This window comes from Anas acuta, chromosome 1 (assembly GCF_963932015.1).
Source record: "Anas acuta chromosome 1, bAnaAcu1.1, whole genome shotgun sequence".
Classification (NCBI taxonomy): Eukaryota; Metazoa; Chordata; class Aves; order Anseriformes; family Anatidae; genus Anas; species Anas acuta.
Genome location: NC_088979.1, coordinates 111,662,068 through 111,679,646, shown reverse-complemented (window position 1 = coordinate 111,679,646; position 17,579 = coordinate 111,662,068). Strand labels below are relative to the sequence as shown.

The following is a 17,579-nucleotide window of genomic DNA, read 5'->3' as shown; positions in this document are numbered from 1 at the left end:
TAAGGAATATCGAGGACTTGTTAGGAAAATTCTTACGTATAACAACAGCAAAAGCTTACAAGTTCAGTGTTGCATATTGTCAATGAAAGAAAATGTAAAACAAAAACTAAAACATGGTTTTGGAAAATAATTGTATTAGAATTAAGGTTAAAAAAGCAACTACTTGTCATCCAACTTTTCATTTGGGAACTATGGAGACTTTTTGTCTGAATATTTCAAGATTATTTGAGCTGGGAGAAATAAAAGAAACCTCAAACTTTTCACACAGGTGTGGAGTCAACACTTTTGAAAGATCAAACTTCTTCAAGACTAAGTGATTTTAAGCAACTCTGTAAAATTTTGGTTTATTAATTTTATATCCAGTAATTCAGGTTATGGGGCAGGAAGGGAATCGTGGTGACAAATGACTGTAGTAATTTTGGTTACTCTGAGGGGAAAAAACAGTGAAGATTAGTGATGAATTGGGTCCCATGGAAGGAGGAGTTCAAGACAGCATTCAGAGTATGGGGACAGGACAGGCAGAAAAACAGACTCCCCGGAAAACAAAAGTAAAGGTGGATGAAAGACAGAAGACTTTGTGCAGCAATGTGAAAAGTTTGAATTTTTTCCTATTCACAGAAAAACGCTGACAGCAGTATAGGAGCAGAGGCTGGAAAGAGCAGGTGCAAAACTGAAATCTAACTAGTGTGGGTACTCTTAGCAGAGGGCTTAGTCCCAATTTGCTTTCACAACCTTTCTGGCATGATGAGACAGACTTTGCCTTGATAATGCAGTATCTGTGCCTGGAGGGGTTAGGACCATGTGTCCATTTTGTATAACTGTTCATTTCATGTGTTGACAGGTTGCCATATTCCCCGAGGCTTTTTCTCCCATCTTTTCTCTCCCAGTTGAAGAATTTTCTTTCCCCATCTCTGTGTGAGAAATCACTTGTGCTCACCAAAATAAATAGTTTCAGTGAATTAAGGAAAATGGTTGGCAAATTTCTAAAGAGATCTTTCAGTTCCTGGTGTTGCATTAAATGTTAAGATATCATTTCTGCCTATAATGAAACTACTCTCTGTCTTTATTGTTGGATCCTATCTGATCAGTTATTCGTATATGGTGATACTTGCCTATTTGCTTTGTAGCAATAGCTCACTCATGAAGGACCTTTTTGTGTGTCTACTGTGTTAGTATTTTGTTTCCTTTTAATCTGACCTCTCAGTAAAGTCTAAGCTAGTTAACTCCAAAGGGGTGAATGGAAGTGGAGGAACAAGACAGATGGAGAAGCAAAAGGAGAACAGGGAGAACTAGAGAAAACTAGAGAAAAAGCTATGAGTCTTAAGCCACACCAGGAACAAATTTTGTTCCAATTGTTAAGGAGGCAAGTGCAGAAATCTGTGCAGCTGCTGAGCCTGTAAAGCAAAGAATTTCTGAGGAGGAAATTGATTATTCCTCTCAGCAGGCCTATTTGGATGTTAATTTGTCTAGTGATGAATTTGACTATACAGCTGATGCCCAAGAAGGTATATGCACTTCTGTTTCCTCAGAAACTGTTGTGTCAAGAGTTAGCTCAGCCCTGAGAATTTATATCTGCATTGACCAAAAAGCAAAGCATCTAACAATAAAAAATTCAAGTACCCCTTAAAGGGGATTCACTTACAGAAAGATAATAGTTTTAGTAAAACTATAATAATTTCTAGCAACAGAAGTCTTTGTTAACTAGTTGAATTACTAGTCTGAAGTAATTCAGGTAGCTTGACAAATGTGATTTCTTTTAGCAGTTAAATAGTGGTTAAATACTACAACCCCCTAAATGCTACATGAAAATTTATTTCCTTGGCAAGCAAAGGACGTTTTCATTGCCGACTGTTTCATTTTACAAAATTAACACTATAGAAAGAGGTCAGGAAATTTTATTCTCACTGAGAGAGATAAAGAATGACTCAGTTTACTACTCTGACCTTTGTACAAGTGATAGCCCAAGTTAATCCTAAGTCAAAGAAACTACTATGATTGTCATTGTTATATGAAAAAAAAAAAATACATTGATTGCTTCGTTGTTTACTAAATGATTATCAGCACAATAGACAGAAAATTTGAACATTTTGTCTGGATTTTATTTATCAATGTACATTGATTCAAAACAAATGATCATAATTTTTCAAAACTAAGTCAGACTGCACTGGAAGGTGAAATACAGTTATTGCTGCAATGTATTTCAGAGTGTGATGCTTGCTGATAGAATTTCAGTGACACTTCTGATGTCTGGGATATGGGATTTCCTGCAGTCACAGCGCAGTGTTGAAGTAGCTCTAAGATAACTGGAAGGGTGCCTGGAGCTAGATTGTCCTCAAACTCAGGGCTCCTGAGCTGATTGCATTTAGCAAGTAAAAATGTCCATGTAACTACATACAGCTTCAACCCTGAAACCAAATGAATGCCTATGCAGGTCCCTAAGTGGCCTCAACAAATGTAATTGGTACCAAATTGCATTGTATGTAATTTAGCTGAATTTTTGTGGTTTCTTCTTTTTCTTTTCTTTGTAATCTATTGCTGGACACCTGGCTTTATTTTCGTGGATTTTTTTTTTTTTTTTTCTGAAGTCTTGTAATATTCTAGAGTAGACTGGGATGAATGATGTTTGTTTACCGTATCAAGTCAGATCCTTTGCTTGTAAAATCAGTCATTTTCAAATCCAGAGCAATTTACACAAAATTTTACAGCTTTATTGGTCTCCAATGGCGAGATATAATTTCAGAAACAGAGAAGCCCTCAAGTAAATGAGAATTCTCTTATGTATCTTATCCCTAGTACTAAGTAGTCAGTTGGGGAAGGGGGAAGGAAAGGAGGAAGTAAGCAGTTGATATTAATCTAAGTAGATGGTTTTGCCAAAACTACCCATGAGACATCAGCGACTTTCTTGAGAGCTGAAGCAATCTTTCACTGTGATGTTTCAATGACTTCTTTTTTGTCCCCAAAGGAAATACGTTTCAGATTCTAGAGTAGTTGGTGCCTCGAATATAACACAACTCCTAAACAATAGGTAATAGAGTAGAGAGATGGGGGAAAAAACAGTGTTTGTGTCCTTTTTAAGCAAGAGCTCAGAGCCATTAATTCTGAAAAATTTCCAAGATGAAGTCCAAATACAAAGAAACAGTGTCACATGCACAAGCCCTCTTGTCTTAGACAATCTTGCTGGAGAAACTTATTGGAAAACAAGTGTTAAAAATACAAAACCTGTTCAAACGTAATAAGTGATCTACCTTTCTTTGTGCCTTAAGTTAATGAAAGACATTTTAATTAAAAATAAGCAGGGAGCATATCAGTTTGGTACAAACTGAAGCAGCAAGGGCATTGGAAAAAGAAAGATAATTTGTTACAGTGAGAAAGCAAGAACAGGAATGAACGATCTCACTGCACACAAAGGGGATATTTAGCTTTGTTAAAAAGTGTGAGGTGGCAATAGGTGGGAGTTGGATTAATCTGAAAGGAAAGAAGAGACATTATGCCATGTGTTCAGTGGAAAGGAGTGAATAAGGGCCTCCAGCAACAGAAGGGGCAGAGTTGACACCTTTCGGCCCATTTAGAGGTAAGACAGGAGATGACATTGGAAATCATTTTGTTTGTTTGTTTAATCATTTTCTGTTTCTTTTGCTTTTAACAAAAAAAAAAAAAAGAAAAATAAAAAGGGAGGAGGGAGTAGTGGAGAAGCTGTGTTGAGAGTCATCACCTAGAGATAGTGAAAAGCATCTGAATGGTAAGATTCAGTCACCCAAGGTGGTATAAATAGCAGGGGGGTTAACAGAAAAGAATATGGGAACCTTCTTTGCTAAAGGATGAGGAAATGGAAAAACACCAAAACACATGATGATGCAAGGGCATACCAAGGGGAAAATAAATGTGAATCAGGAGTAAGTTTGGTTGAGAGCTTTCTGACAAGACCACTTTAAATCTCATGCTTTTAATGGAACCTGTCAGTATGGACAAACTGCTATCACAAAAATATCCTTTGGGTTAAAACTAGAGAAACCTTGGAGAAAAATCCCAAAATATCTTTCATTGTTCCAGAGGAAATGCAGACTTAAGACGTGGGAGAATAATGGAACAGGAAATCAGTATGATACTGGCTATTGCAGTGCATGAACCTCAAGGTCATTGTGAAAGCAATTAAAAGTCCACACAATTAGTAGTTCTAGAAGAACAAAAATGTTCAGCATGGGAATACTTCTGTCTAGTTGCATCCCCGTTTGGGGCTCAGGAGTACCTCTCATTTACTATGTGAGGAGCATCAGAAACTTTGCCTTAACCAAGTGGGTTTTGTTGCATTTCTATAGGTTGATTCACAGAGAATTGCATAGTATTTAATAGAGAATTCAAGATTTATGCTTATTCATTTAAAATAATCAAATAAATTTCAAAATGTCCTATTAATCAAAAAATAAATGTATTACTGAACATAAGTTAACTGCTGTTCATAGCATGGATAGTTGTACTCCAGGGAAAAAAAAACAAAAACACAATGGAATGCAAAACCTTGATCAGTAATTTTAGTCTTTGGAATCAACACTTAGTATTTTTGTTTTGTTTTTGTAACATCTACCAAATGACATGTCTGACCCAGTTTACCAATTCTACATGTCCAGAATACTAAGAATTATAATTGAAGCACATAACATTGTGGGTTTTTTAATTCTGTCTCTATGCTCGTATGTCTGTGCTGCCTGTGTATAGATGCTGGGACTGCTAGGGATGTTTACTGTTATTATAAAAGAGGTAAATTTTTGAAGTCAAGAAATCTCACTTGAATCCTAAAGTTCAAACTCAACTTCACTAAACAAATTCAATGGAAGTAGCCGAAAGAGGAGGATATTGGATTAGATGCTCTAACAAAAGAGATGGAGTGCCTTATCTCACCAAGATGGTCTGAGGGCCTAGTAGGTATAAAAAATACATTTGAATTTTATTATGAGACCTTGACAAATTGAGGAGGCTACACCCTAAGAATATATGAATTTGGTCAGATACATTGTTTTCCTCCTTTTTTCTTCTTTTTTTTTTTTTTCTTTTCTCCTTTATCTCCTAGTGCTTGATGTAACTTGAAAGTCTTGCTCAGATAGGTGTAATGAAGATAAAATCTGTAATGCATTCAGATCTTCTTTGCCTTCCATTCATCCCAATAATTGTTTGGCATTGGTTCTTAAACTCAATTGTGGAAGGGGAGAAAGTGTGGTAAATTTAATGATTTGCAGCATTTTTAGCTCTTTGAACTTAACTTGGATGTGTAGAACAATTGTATTTGTTTAAGTTGAAATCACATGTTCCATGCCAGAAGTACTCATGCCAGGCAGATAAAAGTAAAAACTAAACAAACAAAAACAAAACAACAACAACAACAAAATAAAACGGAATTACTTTTAGGAAGATCTCTTCTGTGGAGCTGTCCAGATACTCGATGATAAAAACTCTTGTTTTGACATATCTTCAAAATCATTAGTGGACTTGTTGCTACCTCCTTGAATTGAAAGAAGTTAATATCAGAAAGATCATGTTAGAATCTTAGAATCACCACATTGCAACAGGCTTGGGTTTTGGGTTTTGTTTTGTTTGTGTTTTGTTGTTTTTTGTTTGTTTGTTTTGTTTCTTGTTTCGTAATTGTGTAGGAGTATCCAGTACCAGGAAAAGAAGTATCGTAAGGTTGAAATATTTCTGCAAGTCATTTTAATATCCATATCATGACATGTTTGGAAACTTCAGCCTTACAAAAGGCTGTTGTATCCCAAACATAATTGTTCATGACTCTGAACTAGTTCTGTAAATAAATAGCTTAAAATGTTAAATTATCGCAATAAGTAAACTGAAAGAATGGACTTACATTTGGAAACACAATCTTGCAAATTTTTCATCCTTCTCCCTTTTCCCCTTGCACAAATCTTTAACAAACCTACTTTAGTTTTAGCTCCATCAAATATATTGAACATCCTTAATCTAAGGTATTATATTATATGGAAATAAAAATAAATAAATAAATAAATAAAAAATGCATTTGAAGCAAAGAGAAATAGAAGATTATTTTTATCAATTCCACTTTTGTTGTATAAATTGGAAATTATTTTGCTGGAGTCAGCAATTACTTTCAAATGTATAGCAGGGCACAGAAAATTCTATACTTATTTTTTCCAGTGATGCACTTACGTGTTTTCATTCCCCTTTCTTTAATTGATAGTGCTGATGGTCTTTGCTATGGGTCACTGTAGAAGATAAGATGCATAGTGCATTTTTTTCCCCCTTCTGGTATCTGTTCAAATTTGATTATTTGATTGCCAGTCACAGTTGCTTCATGATTTCATCCTTTTAGATGATCTCTTGTTTTTTCATGGTACATTTTTAGTATTTGGAACAACTGGAAACAATGAACTGGAACAGGGAATTAAACTTAGTTTATTCTACTGGTCATACACTGCATCATGTCCTACTTTAGCAAGCTAATTGTGCAGTTACGTTTTCTGAATTGCCAACCTATATTTCTGCTCCTTAAAAGATGAATTATCTTTCTGTTAAATATTTCAGAAAAAACAATACCTGTATGCATTCTACTATACTCAATACATGTAATCATTCTACCTAGCCTGCTGCCCCTTTCACTTCATTCAGCTCCTGGATTTCCCAGGTTGTCACACATCAGTTTGCTCAGTAGCTGGATTTTGTAATGCCGTATGCTGCTTTGTTGTGCCTAGGTTTGATGAGTACAACTCCAATAGCTTTGCTTTCTGAAATTCAGTACGTGGCCTCACTTCCCTATTCTTATGACTGTAGCACAGTTTGCTCTTCCAGGAGTAAAAAATAAAAGAAAGAAAGACAGCAGCTGGTACTAGGAAACAGACATTGTTGAATTTAAGCTATATGAACTCCAGAAGCACATCAGTCTTGTCTGAAAATAAATTGTCATGCTCTAAATGTTACAGAAGTAATTGATTACTAATTTAGTATCAGCAAGATAGATAGTAACTATGAGAGAGAAACTCCCCTAATCTCTCAGAACTGGGAAAATTAAGCTCTGGACATGCTTTTATCACTCTAAACATTCAAGTTTACTGCCTTTTCCATAGATTAAATGGATGGTCTACACTAAGCCACAAATTAGAAATGCACTTAGACATTAGGAAAAAAAAAAGACAGTATTCAGAGGTAGTTGCGGTTGCCTGTATGAGCTTCCCTGAATACAAAATAAATAAATAAATGTAGTGTTCATTCCTCTTCCATCCAAAACTAATTTGCAGTGGTAGATAATTGTTTGTTGATATAATCACCCTTTTCAGGCAGCATTTAGCACATCAGTACTCTCAGACCATAGACTTAATTCTTCCCCTTGCTCCTTTCAGCCAGTGTATGAACATCAAATCCTTGGTATCACGTTAGGTACCTGAGATTTTTTGTTTTTAGTTGTTTGGGATCACAGTTACATTGCATGCACTGCTGACATTTAAATATCAGCCAGATGTTGTTGTGATTTTATTTTCAACTCTGCTAGCCAAATTGTATGTCACCCCTTGCTGATCAGGATCATGCAACTTGCTGGAAGAACCTTTCAGGCAAAAATTATCATCCTATTATGATCTTCTTACCTCTCCCCAGTGGTTCCATTTTAACGTATTCTGCTTTACAAAGGAAATCAACTCTAACTCTGATCTAACTCTGCAGTCCAAATTCTGCAATAAACTGCAACAAGCTTAGATATACTGAAGCAAAAATCCATTCTCTAGTCTAGTAAATGCTAAAAATCTCAAATGAGCCTGTTCGTGTTCATTTTTTTTATTTTTTTTTTTACAGCATTCAGAATTCCTGCTGTGAGGATGCTTTGTCATACTGGTCACCATCTATGCTTCTTATGTCTCTGTAGAACTTGCCACAAAGTCTATGTAACAGTTCTGCCACTAAGTTCTTAAATAAATAGATAATTCTATTGTATTGCCAGTTTTCAGGACTAGAAGAACAGAGAAGATTATTTCCAGTCTCTGAAGGTGAAGTGTAAAACACTTGGTGTCTTCCCAGACATCCGAGAGCACAGAGTTGTGGGGCTATTGAAGAGTGCTATTGAAGTAATGATTCTTGCCTTGAATATACAATCCCAATGAATGACCTTTTCTAGACCCCTTACTCTACTTAGGGCACCCTGAACTGTGGTTAATTCCACCAGTCCATGCTGAGCCTTCTAGAGCTGCCCCTAGACTGCTTCCTGTTGTCCTGCTGGAATCCAGCTGAGCCAGCGTCACCTGTTCAGCTGTTAGGAAATCTGATTTTCTTTCCACCCACCTGGGTATCCTCAGTTTGGGCTCTGAAAAGCACCTGATCAAGTGCTGAGCATGTTGACCCCAACTAGATTGATGTCAGAATGCCAAATAATTTGTGCAGAGCCAAGGTTTTATCCCTGCTGTGAAATGAATAGGATTTGGAGATTAAGTAAATGAGGAAGAGAAATTTCGTAGTTTTCTCTATCACTCGTAAATAGATTCACACCAAATATAAGGTTTTGAATGAAATCGCTCTTCATCAATTCTTAGTTTGAAATGATCAGACTGATATAAGTGCTCAAAGGCTGTTATTTTTTTGAGGTGATAAAATTAGCAGCCTTTTGAAAAATAGGTCATATTTCCACTTAAAAAAAAAATCCTAATTTTACTGTGACTTCTATTTTACAGTACCACCTAATTTCACTCTGTTCTGATTTAGAGACATTTCATTACTCTTTTGTATATGCAGTTTAAAAATACTTCTGGTACTGAACAGTATGCCTTGAGATCTTCACCTGTTAGTGAATGTTAGTGTCTATGCAGATTAGATGAAATATAACCATATAGGGTGACCAGTAGGTGACTCTTGCCTATTCTGGGCAGGTCAAAACCTCTGTACCTCTACTTCACAGCACTGCATTAACTAAGGTACATTTTTACTTCACTCTTTTTCTGCTGCAGGTGAATAAAGAACTTGTATGCACATTTCTGAAATATGGAAACTCTTTCATTTAATATAGATTTTTATTTTTTTCAGTGAGCACTCAGCCAAAATGAGTTGTAAACCTTCAATCTTAATGAATCGTATGTATTTTTCTGGATGTTATTGGGGAACTTTCTGAAGTGGGAGTATTTAAGCATAAAGGAAAAAAATAGTACCTTGGTATACCTCAGTCTTCAAGACCTAATAATAAGAATCTTGGACCTTTATGCTTTCTGTGTGAGAGAGGGAGTCTTGGGCCAAATGAGTCTTCTCCTGTACCTATCACCATATGGAAGTGCTTTTCGAGAAACTGTTCCTTGAGGGTTTAGAAAGCAGAGGAAATGATTTTCATGATTGTTTTAGGACTTCATAAGGATGGGGATAAATTCTTTGCTTCACCCACAACTGACAGCTATTGCAAGAGACCATGCCGACCGGAAATTCAAATTTTCTGCTGGATGTCAACGTCATCCCTGCTTAATTCTGGAAAGTGGGGTTAAAGGACAGGCTGTGGTTAAAGTCTGTGGCAACTAAAAGCGTTATTGCCCAAGATGCTATTGTGAAGAGCTGAGGGTTTCTAGGCACATAGCCAGTGTTTCTTCCCCCTTATTTAATAAACTGGGCTCCAGAGATGTTAATAATTTCAAGTGGCAGATTATAGTACACAGTGGTGGCGAGGATATTAGGTGGGTCTATTTTAAATAGTCAGGGAGGGTGTTTTTTTCTTACTAACATTTTTCAGGCCAGATTTAAATTCCCAGAGTTTTAATCCAAAAGGGACTATTATATCAATTTGATTGAACTCCTGTTTGCCACAGGCCATTACACTTAACACAGTTAACTGCATGTTGAGTCTAGTAACTTGTGTTGGCCTAAAGCATAATTTCCAGAAAGGTATAAGCTTGTGACTTGGGGTTATCATACTGTTTCCCTCGGTGATGTATTCTAATGGCTAACATGATGTACTTTAAAATACATGGATCTAGTTGCTTCAAATTTGTTTTAATTGCTAGTTATTGTCTCTATTATGTTGTTTACTGGATTAAGTAATTCTTAACGTTAAATTTCTTTATTTCCTTTGAAGCCTTTTGTTTATTCTCAAAGGACTTTATCAAGAATGCAGATCACTACATGTTGTATCATCTGCAAATGTTATCAGCAGTGATCGAATTTAAGCCAATCCATTGAATAGGCAGTTGAATAGATTCAGCCTAAAAGAAATGCCTAAAAAAAATTGTAATAAAACCAGCTGTTCAAGAGTGATTCATTGCTGACACTCTTTTTGAGACTTGAGAAACAGATCTGAATTCATTTACCATGTGCTTTGTTGTTATGCACTGCTAATTGGGAGCTCTGCAGAGCAAAGTCAAAAATCTCACAAAAGCCTAATTTTTACCGATCACTTACTTCTAGTGACCTGACTTTTTATTTTACTACAGATGACATTGTGATTATCGGATAATACTTGTTTTTCATAGGATTTCATTCCTTAAAAACATGACTTCTTCCTCAGTTCAAATCCCTACTACATTTTTCATTGTTTTGTCTTGAATTATCTGGCTTAGTGTTATCTGTATTATCTTAGGAGTCTTTCTCAGAAGCAGCTTATATTACTATTCTCCTTTCCTTTGAAATATCCCTGTTTTTTCAATTTTTAGAAATAACAGTGAGACAGATCTTAAAATCCTAGAAGCTTTTTTTTTTTTTTTTTTTTTTTTTTTGAGTGAAAGTTAACATCATTCCTGGAGTTAAACTTTTTTAATGTCTAATTCCTTAGTGCATCTTGTCTAATGACATCGTTCTCAATTGCTAATGGACTGGAAAGTACTTCATCGCCTTCAAAGGATATGATTATGTCATCCCGGTTCCTTCTAAATAGACATCTATAATATCCGTTAAATGTCTCTGCCCCAGTACTTATTGGAACTAAATAGACGCCGTGCAAGATGGAGCTGATCTGCCAGTTCTGAGCTAATTCTGCACTTAACTAATTTTAGGTGCCTAACAGTCTAGGATTCCCATTAATGAGTAGTTTTACAAGAGCAGTTTGACCTGTTGCATTTACTTGTTTCAAGAATGTATTGCTCCCATTGCTGCCTTCTTCTTCTGTGTGTTTTGTTTTGTTTTTTAATAAGTAAAACAACCATTTTTTCAACCACCAAAATTACAGACATATTCTTTATAGATAGTCTCTTTTTTCTAAAAATTTTCAATACTGCTAAAACATAGTGTGGAAGAAGCAAATTCACAGCAGTTTTATGTAGTCACTGGAAAAGTGAAATAATTTTTTTGCAGTCTTCTCTGTGTTCCTTCATCAGCACATCCCTGCTTGCAGGTTTGCGCAGCAACACATTGCTGTCTATGGAGGTAGAGGAGCTGTAGGCAGATGAGCGATGTTTCCTGTCTCAGAGGAATGGTTTGTTAGTGTGTGAGATGAGTCTGCAGTTTGCACAAGCAGGGAACAATTCTGCCACTGCCAAATCAAGGAGACTCATTTGCCTCATTTTCAGTCCATAGCAGATACCTGAGATTGCTCAATGATTATCTAAGCTGCTTTCTTACCCACTTGTTTCAAAATGAAAAAGGCAGATGAAAATTTGGGGTCTGTAGCTTTCATTGCATGTGTCCCAGGAGTGCAATCAGATTGGGGTCTGCTAGTACTGGCACTTGCTCCATGCAGAGCGCCTGCGAGTATCTGAACATGGTGGCACCTGCAGAGTGGAATCCACCTCTGTGGGCAGAAGTGCCAGGAAGGGACTCACAGTTACTGCCTTTCTGTCGGTCTCTCTGTCTGTGTAGCATCTGCTTTGAGTGATGCTACAGCAGCTGTGATGATCTAATAGCAAATTAACCACTTCAGAATTCAATTGTACAAAAGGGGCTTTGAGGAGAATGATAAATGACCTAAATTAAGCCACAGTTTTTAAGTACCTAATTTGAGCCTTGCCCATAATGAATACTTTCCTCAAGCTTTCTTGCACCTGTCACTGTTGGAAAACAACTAGTATTTGCCTGTCTGTTGTTTAAGGTTGTGTTCTTAACACATTATTTGTCAAACACCACCTGAAGTATTGGCAAAATAAATTAGTATGTTGGCTTTTTGGTTCCCTTTTGGCCTGTGGTGTCCTTGTGTGCACCTGGCAGTAGCTCAGAGAATAACTTGTGTTTGGGTGAAAAAAGCTACTTTGGCTTAGAGTTCCTTTGATAACAAGAGATTTCCATATTAATGTCTCTAAAATTATTTGGGGTTCTCTGTATCTCAAATTAGCAAGCAATGTTTTACTACTTTGTTGACATTATGAATTTGGAAGATTGTTTATAAATTATATGGATACACTTTCCTTTGTTTCAGCACTTTTGATGGTGGATTGGTCTGGCATGTTTTCCGTTTGAGAAAGGAATAGGAGTCCTTTGGTGCTTTGCACTGTCGTATTCTTATATGTGCTTTTAAGAGGGATGGGACTCTGATAGGTGTTTGCTACAGTGTCCTGCAAGGGGGGGGGAAGGCAACTAAAACAAATTATTTTCAAAGTTCTTTGTGCACTATGAAAAAACATCTGTAGTGTGACATTTAGAGGTTTAGAAAGGCAAATAGTAGCAATTAATAACAGAGCCTGGGAACTCTTAGATGGGTTTTTCCAGGTAACTCAAAGGATTTTTTTCATTACCATTAATCTGGTCAAAGAGATTTCTCCAGTGCTAGTACGATGGTGACAAATCACATGATACGGAGGAGAACTTCCTTAATTTGTCAGTCTGTATACGTGCTTCAAACCTTGAAATCTTTTAATACTGTACAATGCCACAAGACAGGGTTGAGAGGCACCTTGGTGTATGTGTGAAATCATCACTCTGTAAAAAGGACAAAATTTCTGCCAGAGGCTTTCTTATGGGAAAATCCTTTATTTTGCTGGTTTCTAGCTGAAAAATAATCCTGTGTTGAAATCATTTTAGGACGTTTTGACGCTTCCTGTAACACTGATAAGACAAGGCTTAGTTTTCCAATGCACTTAACCATGTGTTGAAACCAACTGAGGCTTATGCTCAGAGAAAAGGCTGTGCTTCAACTGCCAGAGTCATTAGGAATTGGCAATTCCCACTTGTAGGGGTCTTAGGATGAGAGTTTCCTATTTTACACATAAGGACAGCAGGATCCAGTCTGCTTCCTTGATGATGTAAATGACTGTTTAGTCAGTGTGTGGAGGCAAGGTACCAAATTCTCAGGCTTGAGCACACACAGCAGCACTAGTGTTTGACTCACATGGCATTTTCCATCTCAAAATCTCAGGGCTCTCTCAGTAGTACTATTTTACCATCTTCCTACAATATAAGAAGATAAGCAGGGAGGAAGTGAAATGGCTTGCCTACAGACATCCAGAAAACAGCGGTAAAGCAAACACATGGGAAGTGGGTTGATGTCTGTCCTTAATCTTGGTGTAAGAGTTTGCACTCACTGGGAGTAATTATGTGCAGTGTTTATGGCTGGTTTGGCTGCTTTGTGAGGTCTTACTCAGTGCAGTGGAGCAATTCCCATATTGTGCAAGTAGGATAATCACTTACATATTTTTGGCAACCTTGAGAAAGAATTGCCTGTTTCCCACCCCATCGCAACTGTGTACCATTGGTAAGACCACTCTGGGGGGCTTGTGCTGCCACCCACTCCCTGCCCAGTGCATGGCAGAGGATTTCAGCACGTAGGGCTGCTGCTCTAGCAACTCTCATGAGGATGCAGCTGCCTGGGCAATGCTCTACTTCATTAGGTCAGGATCGGGTAGAGACCAAGAAGGAAGCATCCTGCATCCCAGAGGAAAATTTAGTCTTGTCTTCACAGTTGTCAGTTGCAGCTCTTTTGAGACTCAGAGGAAAAATACAGCCTAGACCAGGCCAGGGAATAGGACTAGGATTGAAGCTGAGCTGGCAGAAAACTGAACAGTTTTAATCTGCTTCAGGTGATTGTTCCATTCTACCAGGTATCTGTGGAAACATGTCACCATGAATCCTTCTCAGGCCTTTAACAGCTCTGGTTTGCAGCCATCAGGTTTGAAAATTGGCAGTGCTCTGGAATTTTGGGGGGTTGGGGAGTTTTTTGTTTTGTTTTGTTTTAGTTAGGTGTATGTTGGTCAAGTTCTAGTCTATAGGTTGTATTCCAAGTGAGCTTGAAAACATGATACTGAAGACTTCAGCCCAAGTGACAAGAAGAGACAACTTTGGAAAATCAATGTCATTAGAATTATTTTAAAGTAATTTCTTCTATTACCTCATTAATACCTGTATCTTCCCTATTCTTTTTCCTGCATACAGTTTCAATGAATTAAAAGATTAAGGTTGTGGGCAATAAAAGAAAAATATGGGGTTATCGAATGAATTTCATCTTTCCCTCTCTAAATGATTTTCCGTTTCTCTCTTTACTGAGTGACAGTGTGAGGACCCTCTGGCACACCGCTCTGAGGGTGTCATGCTCCCCAAGCACTACGGTTGCTTGTGGACATCCCACTGCTGGGGCAGCAAGATTGGCAGGTCTATAAAAAGAAGACAGAAGGATGAAGTTTAAAATCGAGTGCTAGACTACTTTTCCATTTCTCCTGTGGGTCTAAATCTCACGGAGGTTTCAGTGGCTTTTAAATTCCATTTTGAAATGGGATGAGGGGAAGGAAATAATTTTTGTAAAATAAAAGTTAAAATTTACATTTGCCATTTTGATTCCAGGAGGTAAAATGCCAAATCTTGTAAGCTTACAGCACTGACTTTGATTCTTGCCAGAGGTCCAACAAAATTGTGCCATTTCAAAAATCAAAGTGGTTGGGAGCGTGATGTATGTTTGGGCAAAACAAATGTCAAATTTGTATGCTTGAGTATTCATGATCCACGTTTCTGGATTTATAAACAAGTTTTTGAGCCAACAGTCCATAAGTATCAGCCTGATGGAGAACAGAAACACTGCTATTTACTTATCCAACTAATGTGAACTAATCAATACACCTCAAAAAGTGAGTATATGAAGAAAGAATTCACGCTTCGTCTGCAAAGTTGAAGGAATTAATTGAGCAATTTTTGATAATGAAAGCATTATAGGAAATTGCAGTCTGATTATGGAGCAGGAAAAGAAACAAAATGTACTGGTTACCTTTCTCTTCATGAATTAGTTTCTCTGTTGCAATAAAGTCTGTTGTGAGAGGTCTAACACGTATAATGTATAGCAATTATCACTAACCATCATGCACAGCACCTATATAATATCACCTGCTGTTAAAGAGCTGTTTAGAGGGCATGAATCGATTGTCAGTGGGTAAAATTCTTTAATTCATCAAATTATTTTCTTTTAATGCTCTAAATGTGCCATTTTCCAATCTGAACTGTGAAAAGCTCCAAATTTCTAGAGCTTTGATTTGCATAGAGAAATACTCCCACTGTCCTTCTCCCTTCCTCTCCCTCCAGACTGTGCTTGCTTTTTTAATCCCTGTTAACCACTGAAATCAGTCCATATAAAATATCATAGCTGCTTGAAGAGTTTTCTCAAGCCTTTCCAGCAGGGCAGGCACAATTGGAACCTTGTGGCACCAATGACAAGGACAAAGTTTCTGAGGAATAGGAATTGCAGCCAGCATGGGTATGTGTGGCTGCAGATTCTTGCCTCTGCAGTGGTTCCCTCTCTGTAGAAATCATCACTAACTCAACTCTTTCTTCCATTTTTATAGAGCCTCTTAATTTTCTTTGGTTCCCAATAAAAGTTGGAAGTATAGGTAAAGTGCTGATTGTAGTTCTGTGTCTGTGTTGCTATGCAGCCCTACACGTGGAAAAGACCTGCTAAGTTTCTAACTCCTACCATGTTTTAAAAATCTTACAAAAAAATAAATAGTTGAAGGCATTGGTTTACTTATGCACTTTAATACCTTGGAAAAATTAGCTGGATAGCTCCAGGTTTGATTTTACATTCGATTTTATTTTTTACTGTTTGTTAAAATTGTTGGTGCTTATTTATGCATGTTGTTTGTTAAAGATTAATTGATGTGAAGTATTTTTTTAGCTCACAGAAAAATGGCACAGCAAAAGCTTCAGGAAACACCTTCTTTTGGGAGACTCTCATTGTCACCATGTAATCATGTGGCAGAAAGCTTTTTCCTTTAAAGTAATTGCCATAAACTCTGTTCTCATTCACTGGCATGTGGCATTCCTGAAAAAATCTCTGTAGTTTCCCTGGTTCCAAGCCATGAACTTCTTGTCATATTTTTAAGGTGGAAGCTGTCCCAGGAGAAGTGTGAATGGAAAAGTATAGGCAAGTTGTGTTAATATATAGTACTACTAGTTATAAACCTTCAAAGGTCATAAATCAACATTAGCAGTCAATAGTTTTTAAATGAGAGTTTGATTTTAGTTCTTATCTTGTTTGGAATGATTCACGTTACCATTTTCTTGATTTTTTTCTCAATAAACAGCAGAGCTGGAAACCCCCAGCAAGAGCTGGTGCCAGGGATGCTCCCATGGGCTCTGGCCTCGTGGGAAACTCTTCTGTGACCAGAGGAGCTGGAGGTCTGTGAACTATCCTGGGATCTGCATTTCAAATTAAGGCATTGGAAATCCTATAAATAAACCAGAACATCTCTACAGAGGCAGAGGCATTTTTTGTCTTCAGCCTATAATGCAGACACAGCTTCCACTGTTTTTTTTTTTTTTTTTTTTTTCTCTCACAGCTTTTTGGAGGTGATACTGAAAAGAAATGGAAGGTGGTGCCATGAATGTATCTATGTGTTCCCTTTTACAGTACAGTTGAGAGCCCTTCCAGATGGGGACTATATCCAGATCCCCATAACATACATAATTACAACATCTCTGAAAGTTTATTTCATATGGTTAATTTCAACAGTAAATGACCGAAGTGATCACATTACTGTTCCAGGCCTTGTTGGATAGGCAAAAAACACTGCGTCTTTGTCTTACTTTTGTAGATGACTTTGCAGAGAGCAGAATCCAATAGTTCAACTGTTATTATTTTTTTTTTCTGATTTCTGTGCACCCTCTAAGGATGTTGATGTTGTTCTTACAGTAATATATTAAACACAGTTTATGTAGAAATAGGATTTCTCCATAATTTGTATAATATGAAATTTTATTAGTTTACATTATAAAAATAATGTGACTCTATTTCTACTGCCTTGTTTTGCATATTCTTATTTCATTCACCATATATAAAAATTATTATTTTTCTATAAACCTCACATTATATTGCTCACTTCAATGATGCTCATTCCCTTCAATTATATTTTAAGTATGTTGTTTGTTTCCCTGATAAAAATGACTAGAAGATTTTCAAAAAAGGAAGCTAGCTGCAGACATTATTTTTTCGTTTTCTATTTTTGCAGTAATTTTTCTAAACCTGCCAAAAACTGAAATCCAAGTCGAACCTGATGCCAAACCACCATTACAGAACTCAGTGGAATTGTACTGTTTCAGAGAAGAAAACGTCCTCACCTGCATTTTGAAGTGAATGTTATATCCTCATCTTAAAGGCAAAGTAACTATTCTGCTCTCATTTCAACTAGCTGTAGTACATGGGTAGAGAATATATGCATCAATTTGATAAGCAGGAATGTTTCTGTATTATTGCTGGC

The 17,579-nt window shown here is 36.9% G+C and overlaps 1 long non-coding RNA gene across 1 annotated transcript in view; it reads left to right on the top strand.

The window, feature by feature from the left end:
• Positions 1-17,579, top strand: part of LOC137861524 (uncharacterized) — a 203,641-nt gene that overhangs the window by 73,742 nt on the left and 112,320 nt on the right. Inside the window, exon 2 of the long non-coding RNA XR_011099661.1 lies at positions 17,331-17,482. This is a non-coding gene — a long non-coding RNA (uncharacterized lncRNA). The remainder of the gene's footprint in view (positions 1-17,330; positions 17,483-17,579) is intronic.